General features: G+C 39.0%; 1 protein-coding gene across 1 annotated transcript in view; it reads right to left on the reverse strand.

Annotated features, from left to right (window-relative positions):
• Positions 1-21,494, reverse strand: part of DOCK3 (dedicator of cytokinesis 3) — a 4,843,230-nt gene that overhangs the window by 3,626,151 nt on the left and 1,195,585 nt on the right. The gene's annotated exons all lie outside the window — the stretch shown is intronic.

The raw sequence follows: 21,494 nt of genomic DNA on the forward strand, positions 1-21,494 counted from the left end.
GAAGCCTTGGTGATGTGCCTCCATGTTTACCTAAAGAGATGTTTCCTAAAACATATTGACAACCAGTTAATTCTCAAACAAAATGATATGGTATGTGAAAGATTTATTTACTTAATGTCACTGGAGGCAAAGCTCTCACACAAAAGTATTCCTAATGCCAATGAGGTTGTCAGTGGTACAAATGCTACACCCATCACACACAATTCAAAGCAGAAATATAGACCCACACATGCTGAGGCACTTAAATGTAACCTTCCTAAATCCCAAAGACCTCCTAGATGAAGTACACATAACAAATACCCTCAGCAGCCCCAAATGTACTCTTTCAAGACAATACCCACATCAACACATACATCGACATATGGCAAGCCAGCACACAATCCAACATTCTGGTCATTGGAGACTCCATCATGAGATACTCTGATGTCCCTCTCACCAGACTAAGTAAAGAAAAAGTTATGGTCAGTTGCTTATCAGGTGTTAGAATCTGCCACATTATAAACACACTCAGGTCATTTGACCACAAGTACCAGTATGACTCATTCATAGTCCCTATGGGTGTAAATGACCTGAGACATACCTCCCTAGACTATATGAAAAGAGACATCATGGAGCTCTTAGAATAGGTGTCCCAGGCTCGTATGAGCCTAGCACTGAGCAGCATTTCACCTTCTCCAAGGATGATGCCACAATACAAACAAAAGATGACTGATTTTAATAATTGTCTCAGTTTCTGGTGTCATTCCAATGGGGGTGCAGTATTTGTCAGCATGGATGAGATGGTCAAAAGACCATGCTGTTTTTTCATGGATGGTGTGCACCTCTCCCCTCTAGGCTTTCAAATATTAGCTACAACATTGTCTTACCCTATAATGCCTTTTTTAGGCAATGCCACACTGAAAATACTTCCAAAAAGCAAATCAAAGCCAAGAAAATCTAAATGCATTACTGTTCAGGGCTAGGAGTCTAAACAAAAACTTCACTCTCTGACATCTATGCAGTCACTGAGACATGGTTTAAAACTGCGGACAGTACACTGATAATGCAAGGTTATAATGCCTTCCACACATTTAGATCAGCCATTACACAGACAGGGACTAAAAGTAGAGGTGTCTTGACTTACATCAACAATAAATATACCTCAAGGCCGATCAAACAGAGCAATGCACTTGAGCTGCTCCATGTTCAAATCATCATAGGCAAAATCCAAAACCACTTCCTTGCAAGCTATTAGTCCCCCTTTATGATGCTGGAAACCCATACCATGTATTTAAACTTATCCGATCTAATAGCATATTCATGGGTGAGTTTAATTACCCCACTATTAATTGGGAATTCTATACCACACCAAATTTGCAGGCACAGAGATTCCTGGATTTTGTCAACACAAACTCCCTGACCAGATTGTCAGTACACCAACCAGGGGTGCAACCGTACTTGATCTGATCCTCAATAATACGTCAGAGTGCTGCACACCCCCTAGTGTAATATCTTCCCTGGTAAGGACAGACCACAAAATGGTCTCCTTTGAAGTAAAAGTAAATCACGGACTACCAGCTAAACCTGGGATATTCAGGAACTACTCCAAGGCTAACTTCCTGCTATTAAGTGATAACCTGACAAAGTTTCAAGCCCTTATAAACCCTGAGAACACTGCTGCCTATGCATAACTATTCACAGAAACCCTATACATATCCACCAGGAAGAAGTACAGAATTAACTCAAAAAACAAGCCACCCTGTGGAATCACAAAATCAATAGGCTATATTACAGAAGGAAGAAAATCATGGCAAAATTAGGAGGTGCAGCACCCAGCGTGATAAAACCACTCTCAAACTAAACAAATCCAGAGGCCAAATAAAGTCTACCAAAGCCAAATTTGAGGTAAAGTTGGCCTCCCAGGCCAAGGACAACCACAAGGCATTATTTACAACCTCACCAGCAATACACAGTTTTGTGCAGAGTTCATTAATAATGGAGTCACCTATAATGAGCCAGAAGACATAGCAAACTTCATGTCCAACAGATTCAGCTCTATCTTTACCCCTCTGTCCTCCTCAACCTTCACTCAGGATATACCATCAAATATAACTCTGCCTGCTATCACTAGGGAACAGGTCCTTAACACTTTCTCTAAGGCCAAGAACACTGAAACAATGGGCCCAGACAATATCAAAGGATGTCTTCTAAATAGCATGAAACATGACTATCAGGCCCTCTGGAATTGCTGTTTTACTGAAGCCTCCAAAAAGGCCTCATGCCTCATGAATGGAGAACAGCAACAGTCACCCCTCTGTGCAAAGATGGGCCATCTACAGACCCTAGAAACTACATACACATAAGTCTCACTAGATTCATAAGCAAAGCCATGGAAATAATCATCATGGAAGTGATCAATAATGATATAGTAAACCTCCAGACACTGGACCCAACTCAGTTTGCTTTTATCAAGGGCAGGTCATGCCTACTCAACCTGATGGACTTCTTTGAGAAGGTCATCAAAGCAATGTTTGAGGGCAAAATGGTTTACACTGCCTACTTTTATCTGGCCAAGGCCTTTGACACAATACCCCATTCAGGCATTGTTGACAAAATCAAGAAGTTAGGTACAAACCCATATGTCACCCGGTGGATAGCCAAATGGCTCACTGACAGGACTCAGGAAGTTAGAATTGGGGAGTCCACCTCCACAAAGAGGCCAGTCACAAGTGGAGTTCCTCAGGGATCAGTCCTTGGACTGCTCCTTTTTAGCATTTACTTTTCAGAAGTCAAAGCCAATGTCAGTGGTCTCTGGCTGACTAAATTTACAGATGATTACAAATTAGAAGTTGTCAGTGAATCTCACACTGACACAAATGTTCTCCAGAAAGGGCTGGCTCAGACAAACAACTGGTGTCAGAGCCGCGTACTAAAATTAAATATCAAGAAATACACAGTAGTATCCTTTAGGAAGTCATCCAACCCTGGTAACTATCATATTGACAATACACCCCTTAGAGCTGACCCATTAGTCAGGGACTTAGGGACACACATAGACAGTAACCTAGCCTTTGACCATTACGTGTTTTCAGTAGTGAGGAAATCATTCTATGTTGCACAAATTATAAACAAAGGTAAAGCATCTAGGTCCAAGGAAGTCATTGTTCCACTGTATTCAGCATTCATCAGACCTATCATTGAGTACAATGCCCCCTTTGCTATGTACCTACTCAGGCATATCCAACAACTGGTACATCCAAACAGGATCCTCACTAAAAGAATACAGGATGTAAGCAAAATATCCTATGCAGACTGCCTCAAGTCCCTATCCCTTTATTCTGTCTCCTACAGCATTTGAGGGGAGATCTATGAATGGCATACAGGGCATTGTCAGATCCCACTCTGATAGACCTTCTGCATATCCACAAAACACGCAGCACCAGAATTACTCATTCTAAAGGCTTAAACCTTGCTTATGATATAAATAGGACCTGCTGGACAGACAGATATGTGTCCCACAGACTACCCCTTCTCTGGAACAGGCTCCGCATCCATGTCAAGCAGAGTTCCTCTTTAACCCAATTCAAGTGTAACTTGGACAACTGGATGGGAAACAGGAAATTCATCCCTGGTTTGGCACCTTTGTCTGTAATGGACAGAGGCAACCTGTAAATGGTTCATCTCCCAGGCCCCTGCTTGGAAATATTTCATCTCCCAAGCCCCTGCTTGCACTTTTCAAGGGTACCAGAACTTGTCAGAGACTTGGTATGCGTGGTTAGGCATAAAAGGCCCTTGTGGTCATTAGCCTATTAAACACCTATGAACCTATTTCCAATTTTCAGAAATCACCCCTTTAAATCTGTGAGCATCTATATTATGGGTTAAACATGTAGCTGCCTTAAAAATGTATTGATCAGTGCCATGTTTATACATCAAGGCATTACCTCTCTCTGATGGAATAGGTTTATGGTTAAAATATCTGCTCCTTATACATTGCTCACAAATTCTTAACACAAAGGTTTCTTTACAAAATCTTTGAACACATCTACTAATATTTGACCACATGATTAACTTCTGTAACAGTTGACAGTCTGGCCAGCCTGGCACACTGGTTTGTAACAGCATTCCCGTTAACAAATAATGGGTGAAAACTCTGAAATGCAAATATTATTGAGAAAAGCATATTTCCTGTTGATTTTGAAAAAAAAACTTTTAGTGGTTGCATCCAAACAAATGATTATAGCCCAAAAAGTGGCACAATTTATGATTCCACATTTTTATTATGCAACAGTTGATGATATAATCATATTAATTATATGTCTATGTCTGTATTTATATCTATTCAAATAAAAACAATGCTCTTTAATTCATACAGTGAATGGAGTAAACAGTATAACACAACACAAATTATATATCAGTCATTAAGCTTTTAAGCCATTCTTTATAAAGGCTTGAAACAAAGCCAAAAGGACTGTGGTTTTGTCATAAACAATCTCATCAGTGCTAAACTTATGATACCAGTCAGTCACTTCAGTAGTGAAATGAGGTCAAAAAGAAAAGCTTAATCATTAAAACAAAACACAGTTCAAAAGAGACTTATGAATACAGACTCAATGTTTTCTAACACATACATGTGCTCAGTGCCACTGAGGAGTTCTTGGTCCAAGCAGTAAAATGCAGAGATAAATTACAATATTTTTCTAGATATACAGGGGTTAATTGACTACAGTTGAAGGCACAACTTTTGCTGTTTTAGAGATTGAGGTGCAGTACAAGGAGTGCATCTGCATGATAAAAAAAGAACTGCATTCTTGAAATATGTGAGATAAAGGTCTACAATTATTTGGCACAGAGATCATCTCTTCCTGTACCTTTTACCTTTAGTTATTGAATGAATTTAAAGCGTGCCTTCTAACAATCAAGTTGAAGCAAGACATCGGCATATGCATGTGTATGAATGTGTGTATATATATATATATGTGTGTGTGTGTGTGTGTGTGTGTGTGTGTGTGTGTGTGTGTGTCTGTGTGTGTATAATATGACTGCAGTAGATTTGGTCACAATAACAATTTATTGTACGCTACTGTTTTTGGTAACTTCTGTCATTGGTGAGCGTAGCTGAATTATATTATAGTTGAACTGCAACAGTTTAACTGTAATATGATTTCAGGAGCTTTCCTCTTTCTCTACAGTTATGTGACCATAGTGTTAGTGTAGTTAGTTTCTGGGAGTGTGAGGACAGAGCCCTCATGTCAGGGGGTATGGGTAGAGTAACCGGTCACCAGACAGCAAAGTTCTGGTTACTTTAACTGATCACAAATGTAATATATTTGTTTTATTTGTGATAACCTTACTTCTTTTTCTTTTTTTAGAAGAAGAAAGGGATTACCAATGAACTTTCATGACATATTTTATGTTGATGAAAGTAAAGTGGCAATGTGAAAAAATGTAATTTTATATATACATATATATATATATATATATATACATATATATATATATATATATATATAGTGGTCCAATGCAAGAGTCATTTCTGCCAAACACAGTAAAGCAATAACAATACCATATAAACAAGGGAGAATGGGAAATCTGCGTGTTAAGTACTGCTGTAGTGAAACTCAAAGTGTTACTACATAATTACCTTGATGATTCAATGTATTCCTAACATTGTATAACACCATGCAATGTTGAATTTCTTCCTTTCTGTGTATATATTGTAATTAATAAAAATGTTCTTAAAAAATGTTACTACATAAAGATTGTTGAGTTCCTGCTGTCAATATTTCAGTATGCTAGAACTAAATTATCGGAAATGCTGTGCTGATGGGAGTAAAAGAAGAGGCAGAAAGTGAGTTTTGTTTTGGCTTTCCAACTTTATTCTCTCCTTAGAGTGTGTATGACTTTAAATTGGCATATATAGAAATCAGTGTTATGCAGGCTTGCTACCACACAAGAGAGTGGTGCACAAGAGAGGAAGATCCCTGCAAAAAAGCATTATATTTATGTGCTCTTCCATGGAATGTCACGATTTTGAATGTGCAATGTTCAAATTATTTAGATGTGCTGCTTGTGATTAATCATGTGTCATTTGAAAAGGTATGTGATTATTCTCAGTAAACCCTGACAGAATCCCTTCTTCATATCCTTGTATCATAGACCACAGACACATTCAGAAGAATACATGGATGCAAGTTGCACACTATAGGTTTAGGAGGAAATCCCAGAATAAAATCAGTGTGGCCATTAATGTTTTCAAAAACCCTTTTCCACTGCAGTGCCAAAGGCCAACACTCCTTTAAAGTCATCATTTTCAGTAATAAATATATTCATTTATTTTTTTTAACAAGCCATGTTAAATAAGTCACAGGGGACTGTCTATTATGGATGCTTGCTCATATTCTTAACTGGACACATTAAAATGTCAGGATGTTTTCATTAATTCTTCATCTCTAAACATATCTATTATATTCAAGCATAAATTCAGGAGTTCACCCTCCTCTCTTGCCATCATCTGTAAACTTAACATAGGGATGGGATTCATTCCTGTCACAACATCAAAAATTATAAGCATTTGCAGAAGCATAACAATAGTTAAAAAAAAGAAATAAATAAAACGTATTATATTAATCGACTCAAAACAAAATTTTGGAATCTGTCTTTACAGATCATTATTTCAGTTAATAAAAGTTAACATCTAAGTGAAATGAATTATGGAAAATTAAGATGTCTAATGCTAACTTCCCCATTCCATATTGTCACTGCATTTGGTTTAGAAAATATATACTATAAAAGAAAAAAATGAAATCTTATATAAAATCCAGTAAATCCTGTTAGATGACATTATCTCTGAGTATAGGCTCACCTTACAGCTTAGTGCAAGACTGATCGTGAAGTACAAAACACAGTAATCCTGTCAGAATTGCTTAACTTTAAAAAAATGTAGTAATTTAACAAGAGGCTGACATTAAAGCTCTAATTCAGACCTATTCTATTCAGCTTTAGGCTCCTAACAATACTTCATGGTAAGCAACTGCAGGAGATGGAACTGCCACTGGAATTCCTCAGAAATCCAAATAATTTTCTGAAAGGCAGTTTTGGTAAGAGGTCAATCTGAATAATCTGGCCTATCAGAAATAACTGAAGAAGGGAATATAATTTCTTCCCTGAATATGTGATTTAACAAAGCTAATTAAAAAGACTTTGAGAATAATCAGAGTGAAGGAGAAGCAACACGCCACGGAAAGTTTTAGTTACTTTAAAACACGAGTGGCATTTGAAAGTTTCATCTTTTCAGCCACTGAAATAAGCTTGGTTGAATTGTTCACAGCCCTGATCGTGACACAGACAAATGGGGTTCTGTTAGCTGCCCCTACAAGGGAGGAGCCAGTCAGGGAATGACAGTGTGTGTGAAGGGATGTGACCCTATTTGCCTCTCAGGCTGCGGGTGAAGGGGCAAGGGTTGTGGGCACTTGGGGAGTACACAGGGAAGTGTAATCTCCCTGGCGGAGACTGGAGAAAACATTTCTCATGCCTAAGAGGTAGGGAATAGGGTTGCTTGCGGGCGACATTACATGAGGAAATGAAAATCAGCCATAGTGATCAGACCACTGCACAGTCACTTTCCCCGTGCTTAACTGACTGCATGCAGGGAGATACAGCAACTAAGTAAAAAAACTCAAACCACCCTTGACGGTTATCTAAATGATGGTATATATAAGACAATAAATGTCATAAGTGTTCAAGAAAGGTAGTTTAAAATTAATATTTTGTGTTACTCAAATGTGAGTATGATCTACCTCATGGCTGTTAGTTCCTCTATATTTCTAATTGAAGGTATTCTAATTCAGATAACTGTCGTCAATCAAGAATTATATGGATGTTTCCTAATTCAATCCTTCTAGTTATTATGTTGCTTTGTGAAGAGATATTGTCTCCTGTTTTAGGCCTTTACAGTTGACTTTCTTTTTTGTCAGCTTCTAAAGTAAGAGCAGTATGTATTTTTTCAGAGGCAATATTTAAAGTATGGACCTGATGCCAGTGTTTGAAGGTAACTACATTTTAAAATAATATGATCAACAGCAGTTTTTTTGCTTAACCCTAGGGATATAATAGAGAGAGATTTATTGTATTATAGACAATATAATTCTATTATCTCTGTCATATCTCCCTTTCCTGTGTTACATGGTGTCCAGAAGTAAGCTTTCCTTTCTTTAAAAGTAGCACGTTGATGACATGAACATGCTCATTTTAATTTATATGCTATCAATAACCATCTGAATTAGTGTCACTGTTCTGAATGTTCACTTAATACATGCTTCTGTAGATTAACAAGTGAAGTTATAGGTAAAGAAATAAGTGGATTGCAGGGATATGGGAATGAGTATGGATATCTTACTAAATGGTTCAGTGTGCGCTTTTTCTCCAAAACCAATACATATTACTTAAAAAATTAATATTTGATGTTTATTTGTTATATATGTTTACCTCTGAATAGTTGAAATGCAAATTGTCGAAACACAATTTTGCTTAAGTATGTTTGCAAGTTTCCGGATAAGCGAAAAAAAGGAATCAAATGTGCAATGAATGAATGCACATTCACATTCGCTCATTGCAGATTCTGCATTTTGGGTGCCGAGTGCACTATAGTGGGGATCAGGAAATGGTCCCTTCCCCACTGTAGTACGACTTCGGAGTTAGAATATTAGGGAGGGGGGCTTGCCTCCCTGCATTATGATGTGTATTCAAACATGTAGTCTGAAAATCAGCAAATCTAGTTTTCAGTTTGCTGATTTTCGAACTTTGGTGCTGTTTGAAATGACGGATTCATCATCTCGGGTCACACAAAGGGCCGTTCGGGTAGTTGATTTTTCAACTATTCAAACGTAAACCGTTACATATCTTTAAAATCCTTAAGTAATGCTTCATTATTTTGATGTGACTTTTCTGCTTGGAGGAGAATATTAAAGTACTTCCTATGGGATAAGGGGATGGAATCACAGATATAAGGAACAGGTGACTGCAAATCTCATTTCATAGCACTGCATGGATCTATTAGAGTTTTAATACTACATACATTTTATACATTGATTTTCAGCATTTACTGTTAAGTTACAGTTACCAGATTAATTGACAAAACCTTAGCTATATGGGTTATATCCTGCAAGGATATAACAGCCATCCAGCTTCAAAAGTTTCAGGCACCTTCCAGATCGATAACTGGTAAAGAGAAAGAATTAATGAATGATTTGGTCAAAGACCCCACGGTTAGGTTCATGAAACCTGACAAAGGCAGTGGGGTTGTCATAATGGATAGGGTGGATTATCTTGATGGGATGAATTCCATATTGTTGGATGATACCTATAAGGAAAGTTCATTAAATGAAATTAAAGTGGCCTATCGGAAGATAGACCTAATGTAGGATAATATGGTATATCAGGCTCAGATTGATGAAAATGAATACCATTACATGAAAAAATGAATATCCCAGGGTGTCCAACATTTTTGGCATCCCAAAAATTCACAAGGGCCTTACAAACCTGAAATTTAGGCCCATTGTTGATGGTAAAATGTCAAAGACATACTTTATTTGTAAATATTTAGACCAAAAAATGCAAAAGAGTTTGGGTTTCTTCAATTACATTAGTAAAGATTTCTGGCAATTTTTAAACAAGTTGAATGGCATTGAGGTAGTACCGGATTTGATCTTGGTTACCACTGACATTGTTAATCTTTTTACCGTGATTCTCCATGATGAAGGTTTAAGTTGGTTGGAACAGCAGCTTAATAAAACTAACATTTTTGGTCAGGATGAAGTTAATAAAATAGGCACACCAATGGAGCTTGTTTTAAAGAATAACTACATTTATTTTGAGGGACAGTATTATAAACAAACCAAGGGTGTGGCAATGGGGGCAGCGTGTGCCCCCATTTTTGCCAACCTTATCATGTCCTATTGGGAGCAGGAGTATTTGATGAAAAGTTCATATAGGTCCCAGATTGTGCATTATACCTGATTTTTGGACGACCTATTCCCTATTTAGATGGGTACGGAAGACAGTTTGAATGAGTTTCTCTTGTTCATCAATGAAACTGTGGATTTCTTAAACTTCACATATGAATACAATAAGAACAAAATTTGTTATTTAAATGTAGAATTAGAAATTGACCAGACAAACAAGAGCTTTATTACCTAGGATTCATAGAAAGTCGTCCTTCTCCAATTCATATTTGATTATGGTAGCTGGCACCCGCACCACCAAAAGAAGTCAGTTGTGTAAGGTCAATTGGTGCAGGCTGCCAGGATGGTAAGCACTAATGTTGATTTCCTGTTAGAAATCAAGTTCATTATACAGATATTTTGACAAAGAGGGTACCCAGACTGTCTTTTAAGTGAGGTTAGTAAAGAAGTATTGATTAAACGTGAGCAAGGTATATATAAGCCTATATTAGGTAATGGATTTTTGGGATCCAGTAGAAGTAAGAACAACAGAATCAACCCCAATTCAACCTTGATTATAACTTATAATGGTGTAGCTAACACCATCACTAAAGTTATAAAAGCCAACTAGGCGATTTTACAATTTGATGTCAGTGTTGGACCAAAAGTTGGAAAAGGTCCAAGACATGTCTTTAGGAGGGATAGATCCATAAAAATATTTTGGAAGGTATAAAACAAGAAAGGAAAACCAGCAGAAAGATTGGTAATTACAAATGCAACTCTTGTTCTTTTTGTCCATTCATATTGGAAACTGAGGGTAAGTTCAAAGTAAATGGAAAGGTTATTAACATTAAAGGGCATTATAACTGCAATAGGAATAATGTAATTTACATGGCTAAGTGTGAGAATTGTCCTATTTTTTATATAGGCAAAACATGTAGAAAATTCAAAGTGAGAATTGGTGAACATTTGGGTGATGTGAGACACTGTAGGAACACTAGTGCCCTTTACAGGCATGTAAAAGAAAATCAAGGCCACCATTTTAAATTCTTAGTTGTGCAACAGTTATTTATGGACGAGCAGGGATGTATTTTAGATATCCACTTGGATGTACTGGAACTGAGGTGGCAAGTGTATTTAAATGCCTCTCAGTATCCAGGTATCAATGAAAAGATTAGTATTGCCAGTATTTTAAAACTTGATCATATTTTAGGTTAATTTTTTAAAAAGTATGTGTAAGTTAAATGTTGGTGCCTGCATGTTGGTCTAACATTAGTAGGTCGGAATTTTATTTTATTTAAATAACTGCATAGATGTTTTAGTAAAGCATTTTAGAATTTCAAATGAACAGTATTACTTAGAAATGAGAATAATACACATTTTTTAATGTTTTGATTTTGGTGTGCATACTGCTTTTAAATTTTAATGAAAGGCAAATTGAATAATTGGGGGTGGGTATTTAAATGGCTGGGTTTGTGTGGAAAACTGTTCTGATGAAGTCTCTGTAGTGGAGAAGAAAGCACTAAACGTTAATAAAGTGTGGCGGTTCAATTGGAAGTGGTCGTCTTCTTGCTGGCTACACATTTAATGATCTACAATACACAAGTCATGATTTGAGAAAGGTTGTGCATAAGTGGTAACTGAGAAATAGAGTACCCAGACTACATTATGAGCATTCTAAAGGGCAAGTGGAGAGAACTATCCAAACAGTGAAGAATATCATTAAAAAGAGATGACCCTAGCCTTGAACAGCCTACTACCATCACCCAGAATGATACCATAGTACAATCAGAAAATGACTGATGTCAACAATTGGCTAAGTTTCTGGTGTCATTCTAAGGGGATTCAGCATCTGTCTGCCTGTGATGACATGACTGACAGACCTTGATGCTTTGTCAGAGATGGCCTGCATTTGTCACCCCTTGGCTTCTGGATACTGGCCACGGATCTTGCCACCCCTATAATGCCTTTTTTAGGTGGTGTTCCAAAGACCAAATTACCACCATAACAGCTACAAACAAATGCAATCTAAGGGTCAGGCTGCTCTGTGCTAGAAGTCTAAATCTCAATATGCACTCACTCAAAGCACTCCTTAAAATGGAAAACATGGGCATTTGTGCTGTAACATAGACCTGGTTCAAGGCAGCAGCAAGCACCCCTGCACTACCAGGCTATAAATCATTCCACACCTTTCGGCCCCAGAACTTTGACCAAGCTCTAAAGGTGGTGGTGTTTCCATAGTCATAAAGGATGCACACACCTCCAGACTGGTAGACCAAAATAACGCATCACAGATACTTCAGGTGCAGCTAACATTGGGTAAGACAGCGATTCAGCTCGCAGCCTGCAATAGGTCCCCAACCATGTCCCAAGACTCACACTCCATGTTCCTAAGAACCTTGGAGAATATCAGGGTCCAACCTAACACTCTCATACTGGGTGACTTCAACTACCCCTCCATTAACTGGGAAAACTACTCATGTACCAATACACTTGCCCAACATTTCCTGGAATTCATTAATTCCAATGCCCTGGACCAGCTCATTCTTACCCCCACTAGAGGTAGCAACATCCTTGACCTGGTCATTACTAACATGGGTGATCGTTGCTCTATACCAACAGTCAGCTCACAAGCTAATCACCTTGGAAATTCACATCCCTCCCAACCCCCCACCACAAAGGTAACCACCATGAAAAACGTCTCCAAAGCTAACTTTGGGCTCCTAGAAACAGAGGTGGCTAACTTCATGGCACCCATGCAACTGGAGAACTGCTACATGACCACCGAATCATACACTTATGTCCTGTACAAACACGTACACAAATGCATGGATCTCGCCATACCCAATAGAACCAAGACACTCTCCTCCAAAAAAGGAAGCCAATCTGGTGGTCCCCTGCCATAAACAAATTCTACAACAAAAGGAGGAAAGTGATGTGGAATAAGGTAAAGTCCCAAGAGTGGAAAAACTACCTTATCAGCCTCAACAAAAAGTTGAGATCCCTCATTAAATCCTCTAAAGCTAATTATGAAAACAGAATTGCAGCAGATAGTAAAGACAACAACAAGGCCTTCTATAGTTATGTAGAGAATCTCCATGGCAATACCCAGATTTGTTTGGAGCTATTGCACAATGCCACCTCCTTTACCAAGCCAACAGATATTGCCAATATACTGGCCGACAGATTCAGTGCCAGCTTTACTCATCTCTCCCCCACCAAAGGACCAGTCACAATACCAGTAGATTGGCAGGCACCCAGTATTACTGCTGCACAGGTTAAAACAGCACTGTCCCAGGCCAAAAGTATAGCTTCTAAGGAACCTGACAATATCCCTGGCTGTGTTCTACATGAAATACAGAGTGAACTAGCACCTTACCTGTGTGCCCTGTTCAATCACAGCCTCAGCTTAGGCTTTGTCCCTACTGAATGGCACACTGCTATAGTCATCACTCTCCACAAAGGAGGAGCGACTACAGACCCTGGGAACTATCGCCCCATTAGCCTGATGAGTCTGATATGTAAAGCTATGGAATGCATCATCATGGACTAATAAACAAGGATATAGGGAATCTCCAAACTCTGGATCCCACACAGTTTGGTTTTGTGAAGGGAAGATCATGCCTGCTCAACCTGGTTGACTACTTTGAGTCAGTCACCAGAGATGTGGATGAAGGCAAGGTGGGTCATACAGCCTATCTTGATCTGGCCAAGGCCTTTGATACCATTCCCCACTCAGGAAGCATAGAAAAACTCACTAAGCTAGGCATCAACCCCTATATCACTAGGTGGGTTGCAAACTGGCTCACAGATAGAACCCACAGTGTGAAAGTAGCTGACTCCAAGTCAGACTGCTGACGAATTACAAGTAGAGTCTCACAGGATTTGGTCCTGGGTCATCCTGTTTGTTATCTACTTCTTTGAAGCCCAGGCCAACATGAAGGGACTGTGGCTGAAAAAGTTCACAGATGATTGCAAGTTGGGAGCCATAATTAACTCCCCAAGTGATGTTGGCATTCTACAGAAAGGCCTCACTGAGACCAACAACTGGTGTCAGAACCATGGCCTTAAGCTCAATGCAAAAAAATGTGTCATCGTCCTCTTTGGGAAAGACCCAGTTGCCATGAATTACCACATAGATGGTAGTCCAGTGAACACAGAAGGTGTTATAAGAGATATGGGAACACAGGTAGACAGCAATCTCTCTTGTGACCACCACATTGCCACTGTGGTCAGAAAGTCCTTCTATGTGACACATCTCATTACTAAGAGTTTTGCATCCAGGAAGAAAGAGGTCATTGTTTCCCCTCTACTCTTCCCTCGTTAGGCCAATCATCGAGTACAATGCCCCATTTGGCATGTACTTCATTGACACCTGCAACAACTGGAGAGGCCACAAAAGTACCTCACATAGAGGATCCTGGGCCATAAACACTTCTCCTATATGGACAGAATCAAAAAACTCCAACTATTCTCTGTCTCATATCACCTACTTAGAGGAGAGCTCTGCTTGACTTACAAAGCCATGTCTAACCCAGCTCTGTTAGAAATGCTACTTGTAAAGAAATCCCAATCCCACTCTATACTACACACGCCAGATACCTCAATCTCTTTACCACAATCAACAGAACAAGCTGGAGAGACAGGTTCATAACCCAGAGACTGCCCATGCTATGGAATAGACTTCCCATACATGCCAAGCGGAGGGTCTCACGGGCCCTCTTCAAGAGAAATTTTGATGAGTGGATGGGAAAAAGAAAATTCACCACAGGGATCACTCCAGTGGCTCTACTCAATAGAGGCACTGGGAACTAAGGTCGAGTGGCACGATGCCAGGGTAATCCTATGGTCTAGGCTTGTAAAGGCTCCAGGGCCATTAGCCTAGTACACACCTATGAACCTATGAATCTATGTAGCAAAAGTTACAGGCTATGTCATCTCGTAATTATAAGACTATTTCAGTGAAGGGTAAGCAGCCATTGTAATAACATTACAAAAGGATGGCCCAACCATGGACCTGGTAATTATAGAACTATTAGTCTCACTATTACTTTCTGCATGTATGTCACCACTCACCTGCAGCAACTGGAGAGACCACAGAGGTTTCTCACTAAGAAGATACAGGGCCTCCAAACATTGTCCTATGTGGCTAGACTGAAAGCCCTATCACTGTACTCTGTATCATACAGGCTACTGAGAGGTGACTTGTGCCTCACGTACAGGGCAGTCTCTGACCCAGACCTAATGGAAATGCTGTGCATCCACAAATCAAACAGCACTGGAGTCACTCGCTCTAGGAATCTTAGCATCACCAGTAACACTAACAGAAAATGCTGGAGAGACAGGTATGTCTCCTAGAGATTGCCGCTGCTCTGGAATAAACTTCTAATTCATGTGAAGCAGAGCTTCTCAATGGCCACATTCAAGAGCAACCTGGACAAACAGATGGGTGACCACTAACTCACTGCAGAGATAGCGCCCATGTCCCTCATGGAAAGAGGTAGTTGGTGCTGATCTGTAAAGTACGTCCATCTAGTCAAGGACAATTGGGGCAATCTGGGATTAACATGACTAGGCTTGTAAAGGCTCTAGGGCTGCTAGTCTTGTAACCTCCTATAAACCTATGGATCAATATAGAGCTATGGATTGTATTATCACGGGTCTATATTAGGTGACTGAAACTTTAGGTAACCGAATACCTAAAGATCGAAAGCTAAACAGCGAAGGCTATAAATATTGAACGGCTACTTCCATAAATTCTTTTGTAGGGAAAGAATTTGCTTGGCCGTTATCAGGAATCTGCCCTTTTCTCCACTGTAGAGTGTTCTTGGAGTTGGTTTATTTAGTTAGGGGGAGTGTGGGGGGTTAGGGGGGAAAAGCCCCCCACTCGATTACGGCTTGAAATTTTTTTTTTCTCTGGCCAAGCAAATTCCTTCCCTACAAAAGAATTAATTGAAGTGGCCATTTGATGTTTACAGCTTTCACTGTTTAGGTGTCGAGCTTTAGGTATTCGTTTACCTAAAGCTTCGACTTTGTAATATAGACCCTATTATCATAGCTGTTACTGAGCAGAAGCTTGAAAAGCAAATGCATACCTTGCTTACATTGCTGCTGCCTACAAATCATCACAAAGTAAAGGAAATGTTTTAAAGAAATAAACAGAAACAGAAATTTTGCTACTAAAGGATGTACAAGAGCCTGCCATATCTACAGGTCTCTGTGAGAATATAAAAGCCGCAGTGAAATGGTGAAAGTTGCTGGTAGAACAATTTTTTCCGTCTTCTGTAGTTCTTTGGAAATTTAAAGCTGTTCAAAACAAACTGAAGGCATTTGTACAACAGAATACAGTTAAGTCAAACTTGTGGAAGATGTGCAGCCAGAAATGTTGCAACAACTCATCTCACATGATCACTGAAGAAGCCAGATATGTGGACTGTTCCAAAGCTAAGAATGATATTAAACACTAAATGTTGTACTTGTTTAAAATCTCCTTAAATAAGTTGATAATTCTCATTTCTTTAAAGTACCTCATATATATATATATATATATATATATATATATATATATATATATATATATATGTGTGTGTGTGTGTGTGTGTGTGTGTGTGTGTGTGTGTGTGTAGTATAAACCTATGTCTAACTTTTAAGCAATGGACATGATATATATAATATGTGTAGCTTTAACATAATGAACTTGCTTTTGTGATTTGCATACTATGTGGTTTACAGATCTTTCAGAATATTCAGTAGAAATATATCCCACATGGGCATTCACCACATCTAGTGTGACTCTACATTACATATTAAGGCTCCCTAGGTGAATGACCTATGCAGTGACTGCAGTGGCACTGCCATCCCCACCTCCAACAACAAATCCATAATCACCATCTCCAAGTCATCCTCCTGAAACTAATCTTCCATCCTCTGCCTCTCGTTTCCACCAACATCTCCTTCCTGTCACTGTCCTGCCCCAAATTTACCCTTCTCTATCTTTCAATCACCTCATGTGGCATCTGAATACCAAGACAAAATGCTGACATTTAGTTACTGGCTAAGGACATGTCTTGAAGACATAGTTACAATAATATCAAAGTAGTTTTGTCTATTCTAGTTGAAAATCACCCTTATCAAAGTGTCCATAGTGACCGCGGAAGTTGTTCATACCAGTGACTAACTTTAGCTGTGCCATGTGAAAGGCAATGGTGTGCTACAAATAGAGAAATTCATGTTGGCAGATATGAATAGGTAGGATGGCACAGTGGTGCAGTGGTAGTGTTGGCTCATGACAAGAGGTTCTCCAGCTCGATTCTTGGCTGGGGTGCCTTCTGTGCGGAATCTGCATGTCCTCCCTGTGTTCATATGGGTTTCCTCTGGGCGCTCCAGTTTCCTCCCATGTTATAAATTGCATTTGGAGCGTTTCTCCCTGGCCCTCTGCTGAAAATTGGCTTTGTTCTAAGTCGGACTTTCCCGGTTAACAAATGTGACGGTATTTTTAATATAGATCTTTCTGACTCCTCTTTGTGGCCTGGTCAGTACTGTTCTTAACCCTTGTCTTCTTTAGGTAACTTAAAGAATACTGAAATGTTCAGACTATGTTCTAACACACACCTTCAAGTATGATCAGATGCCTTAAAGTTGCCATTTGAATCTCTTATGTCCTGTGTGGTACCTCTGTAGACTGAGTCCCTCTAGACACTTCCCCAAGCAGATTACTGACAGTCAACATCTGGTGTCTGTGTTTTTCCTGTATGTGTGCTCTTGCAAACAGACTGCTGGTAAGTTCATTCTAGGTTGAAACTGACCCTCTGTTAAATGACTGACCATTTGGGATCTCAAATACTGCCTTATAAAATTCTCTGTAAGTTGGACATCAGAATGTATGGTCATTATTCAAACACAGATAAACACAAAGTGGCTATCAACCCTCTCAGGATGTGGACATTGGAAGGTGAACACTTGCTAGATTACTTGCGTGATCAAAATCTGCCCCTTTGGAAGTCTTAATCAAGAAAAGCCATCACCTCTTCTGAAATCTGTAGAAATCAGTATGTGGGTCATCGGGACTCTCATTGCCCACCTCTTCTGGACATCTTATAATGCAGATCATCAAACAAATAATCTAAACGCTGTCTTACTTTCATACATGACAATTCCTGCAGCTATGGTAAAGCTCACATAGCATAAGTCTCAACCTGTTAAGAGGACAATGTGGAACACAGACTCTAACAATGTGTGACAAATGGTCAAAATGTGGAACACCCTATTTTCGCACTGCGTGAAACATGCCATTGCCATGGATCATGGTAGAACATCTGTAAAATTCAATAAAACACACTTCCCAGATCCAAAACCTTTATTTGATAATCTACAAGTACCATAACCACACCATAAGTAAATAAAACAGCACTTAATAAAAATCAGATTTACTACATTTTCTAAACAGACATATTAGAAAGACACTTTAAATATTGCTCCTATAACCTTAGAAATATTGCTAGAACAGGATCTGTCTTGGCATTCAGTTTCTCTAAAAAATGGCAATTACACTCCGAGATGTACTAAGGGGACAAGCAGCACAAACAGACACTTTAAATATTGCTCTTATAAACTTAGAAATATTGCTGGAATAACAGGATCTATCTTGGCATTCAGTTTCTCCCCCCAAAAAAAGGCAATTACTTTCAGAGACGTACTAGGGGGACAAGCAGCACAAACAGAGACGCTTTAAATATTGCTCCTATAACCTTATAAATATTGCTAGAACAAGATCCGTCTTGCCATTCAGTTTCTCTAAAAAATGGCAATTACTCTCCGAGACGTACTAGGGGACAAGCAGCACAAACAGACACTTTAAATATTGCTCTTATAGCCTTAGAAATATTGCTAGAATAACAGGATCTGTCTTGGCATTCAGTTTCTCTAAAAAAAAAATGGCAATTACTCTCCGAGACGTACTAGGGGGACAAGCAGCACAGACACTTTAAATATTGCTCTTATAAATTTAGAAAGTTGCTAGAATAACAGGTCCTGGCTTGGTATACAGTTTCTGGAAAAAAAGATATACTAGGTGGGCATGCAGAACAACAGAGACATTAAATATTACTCTTATAAACTTAGAAATATTGCTAAAATAAATGGCAATTACTCTGTGACATATTAGAGGGACAAGCAACACCAACACCAACATAGAGACACTTTAAATATCGCTCTTATTAGCTTACAAATATTGCTAGAATAACAGGATCTGTGTTGGCACACAATTGCTCAATTACTTAAGACTTCAAAATCCTAGGGGGACAAGCAATACAAAAACAAATTTTAAATATTCCTGTAATTCTAGCAAGTTTTTAAGTTTATAACAGCATCTGTGTTGGCATACATTTAGTTCTGTTTCTGGCAGACTTCAGAGACATACTAGAAACAAGCAGCACAAACTTACAGACACTAAACATTGCTCTAATAAACTTGGAAAGTTGCTAGAATAACAAGATCTGTGCTAGCATACCAGTTCTCAAAGAAAACACTTGCCATTGCAGCTAAAACACTTACCTTTGCCTAGGTTCACAGCACCCGCTCAATATGCAGTTAGCCAAAGTCTCCAGCAGCAGAAATAATCCACCATGATGACCACAGCACAAACTATGATGATCCCGGTAGTCCAGCAGCAAGCAGCAGCAAAATAAAACCTCAGCCCTTCTGTTCTGGCCACTTCCGAGTCCTGATGTCTTCAATCCGCACCTTCTTTCTCCCGATGTGCACAACATGCACCTTCCTTCTCCCGATGTCTTCATCCCATATTCCGCTCCTTCCCGGTCTTCTTTCCTGGAGATTAGACCTAAAAAGTAAAATCCCAGATTCTGGGAATCCTTTTGTAAGCCATTATTTTGGCGTGAAAAGGCTTCCCGAAACGTGATTGGCTAGTACTGGGGAGCTCTCATAGGCTCCTGTCCTACATCCTCCTGAGACTCTTTACTAGAATGCATTCACAATTGGCTGTAAATGCGGTCTACGAGCCAATCAAAAACTGCGGCGCACAGGCAATGCTGAGTAATGCAGAAGGGCAGCAGAGGTTTGCATTGGTTTGTATACCGCAATGCCAATTGTCAGTAATTGCGGTACACAAACCAATCAAAATTTTTTATTTTATTTTATTTTTTTATTTATTTAACATTTGAAAGTCCGACTAGGTTCCACAGATCCTGTTTTCAGTGGAGGCCCGGGGAGAAATGCTCCAGAAGCATGACTTTAGAATGTGGGAGGAAACCGGAGTACCCGGAGGAAACTCACGTGAACGCAGGGAGAACATGCAAACTCCACACAGAAGGCACCCCAGCCGAGAATTGAACCGGAGAACCTCTTGCTGTGAGGCGACAGCATAACTGCTGCACCACTGCGCCGCCCTATCCTACCCTACAAAATCCTTGTAGTGGAGCCACAGCTGTTCAATGTGGAACAGCGGAATGGTGGCTTCGCTCGTCTTAAATGCGTAGCGTTCCTCACAATCCGGAGCACTTGGATGCTCAGTCACATAGTACTGAAACCATATGTTCCTCCTCCATGCAATTATCTGCAATAAAGTTACTGGAAATCCTGCATAATCCATCATTATGTAGCCAGTGATTCTTATGGATACTTTTCCATCTAAACAATTATGTAGGTTTTCGTTAAACTTTGTCTAATGGTGTCACTACCTAAGTACCACACTCAAAAGCTTAGCCAGACAATAACAGTACTAGCATTGATATAAGAGGAGGGGCACGGTCACTATTACTGGGAAAAAAAGAACTACACTGGCAGTTATGCGTAAATGCAGGGAAATGGCCAGGGCTAAATGAATACATCTCCATCAATCCATTATTGAAATTAAATGCAACAGAGAGGTAATATTACCTCCCTATAAATCACTGTGAATTTTGTATTTAATATAATTTAATTTTTTAAATAATCTATTTTAATATATTTATATACATTTGTACATCTTTTACAAACTTGTATTTATATTTTCATGACATATATGTATCCTTATTTATATTGTATTTATTATTGGGGGGGTTATGCTATTCTTGTATGTATTTATTCACATATAGGACTGCTTACATTTTACTTGTATTGACTTTTCTTTAATTGATTTTTTAAATATTTATGTCATTTCCTGTTAAACTATTTTATAAGGAAGTGCCTATTTCCTGTTAAGTTATCTGATGAAGTCTAGATTATCTAGACAAAAGCACTTATCTCTTAAAACTTTTTGTGATTCATTTTTATTTGGCTTGAATAAAGTGTATGCTTGGCACATCTACTGTTTGCCATTTGGAACAGATCGTTACTGTTGAGTGGGTCCAATCCAGCTCCTTCACTTGGGCCGTTTGTTTTTTTAAAGCTCACATAGTACTGAAAACCATATGTTCCTCCTCCATGCAATTGTGTGCAATAAAGGTACTGAAAATCCTGCATAATCCATCATTATGTAGCCAGTGATTCTTATGGATACTTTTCCATCTAAACAATTATGTAGGTTTTCGTTAAACTTTATTGTCTAATGGTGTCAATACCTAAGTACCACACTCAAAA

Source organism: Protopterus annectens, chromosome 7.part0, assembly GCF_019279795.1.
Source record: "Protopterus annectens isolate FY-2018-M chromosome 7.part0, PAN1.0, whole genome shotgun sequence".
In the NCBI taxonomy this organism is placed as follows: Eukaryota; Metazoa; Chordata; order Ceratodontiformes; family Protopteridae; genus Protopterus; species Protopterus annectens.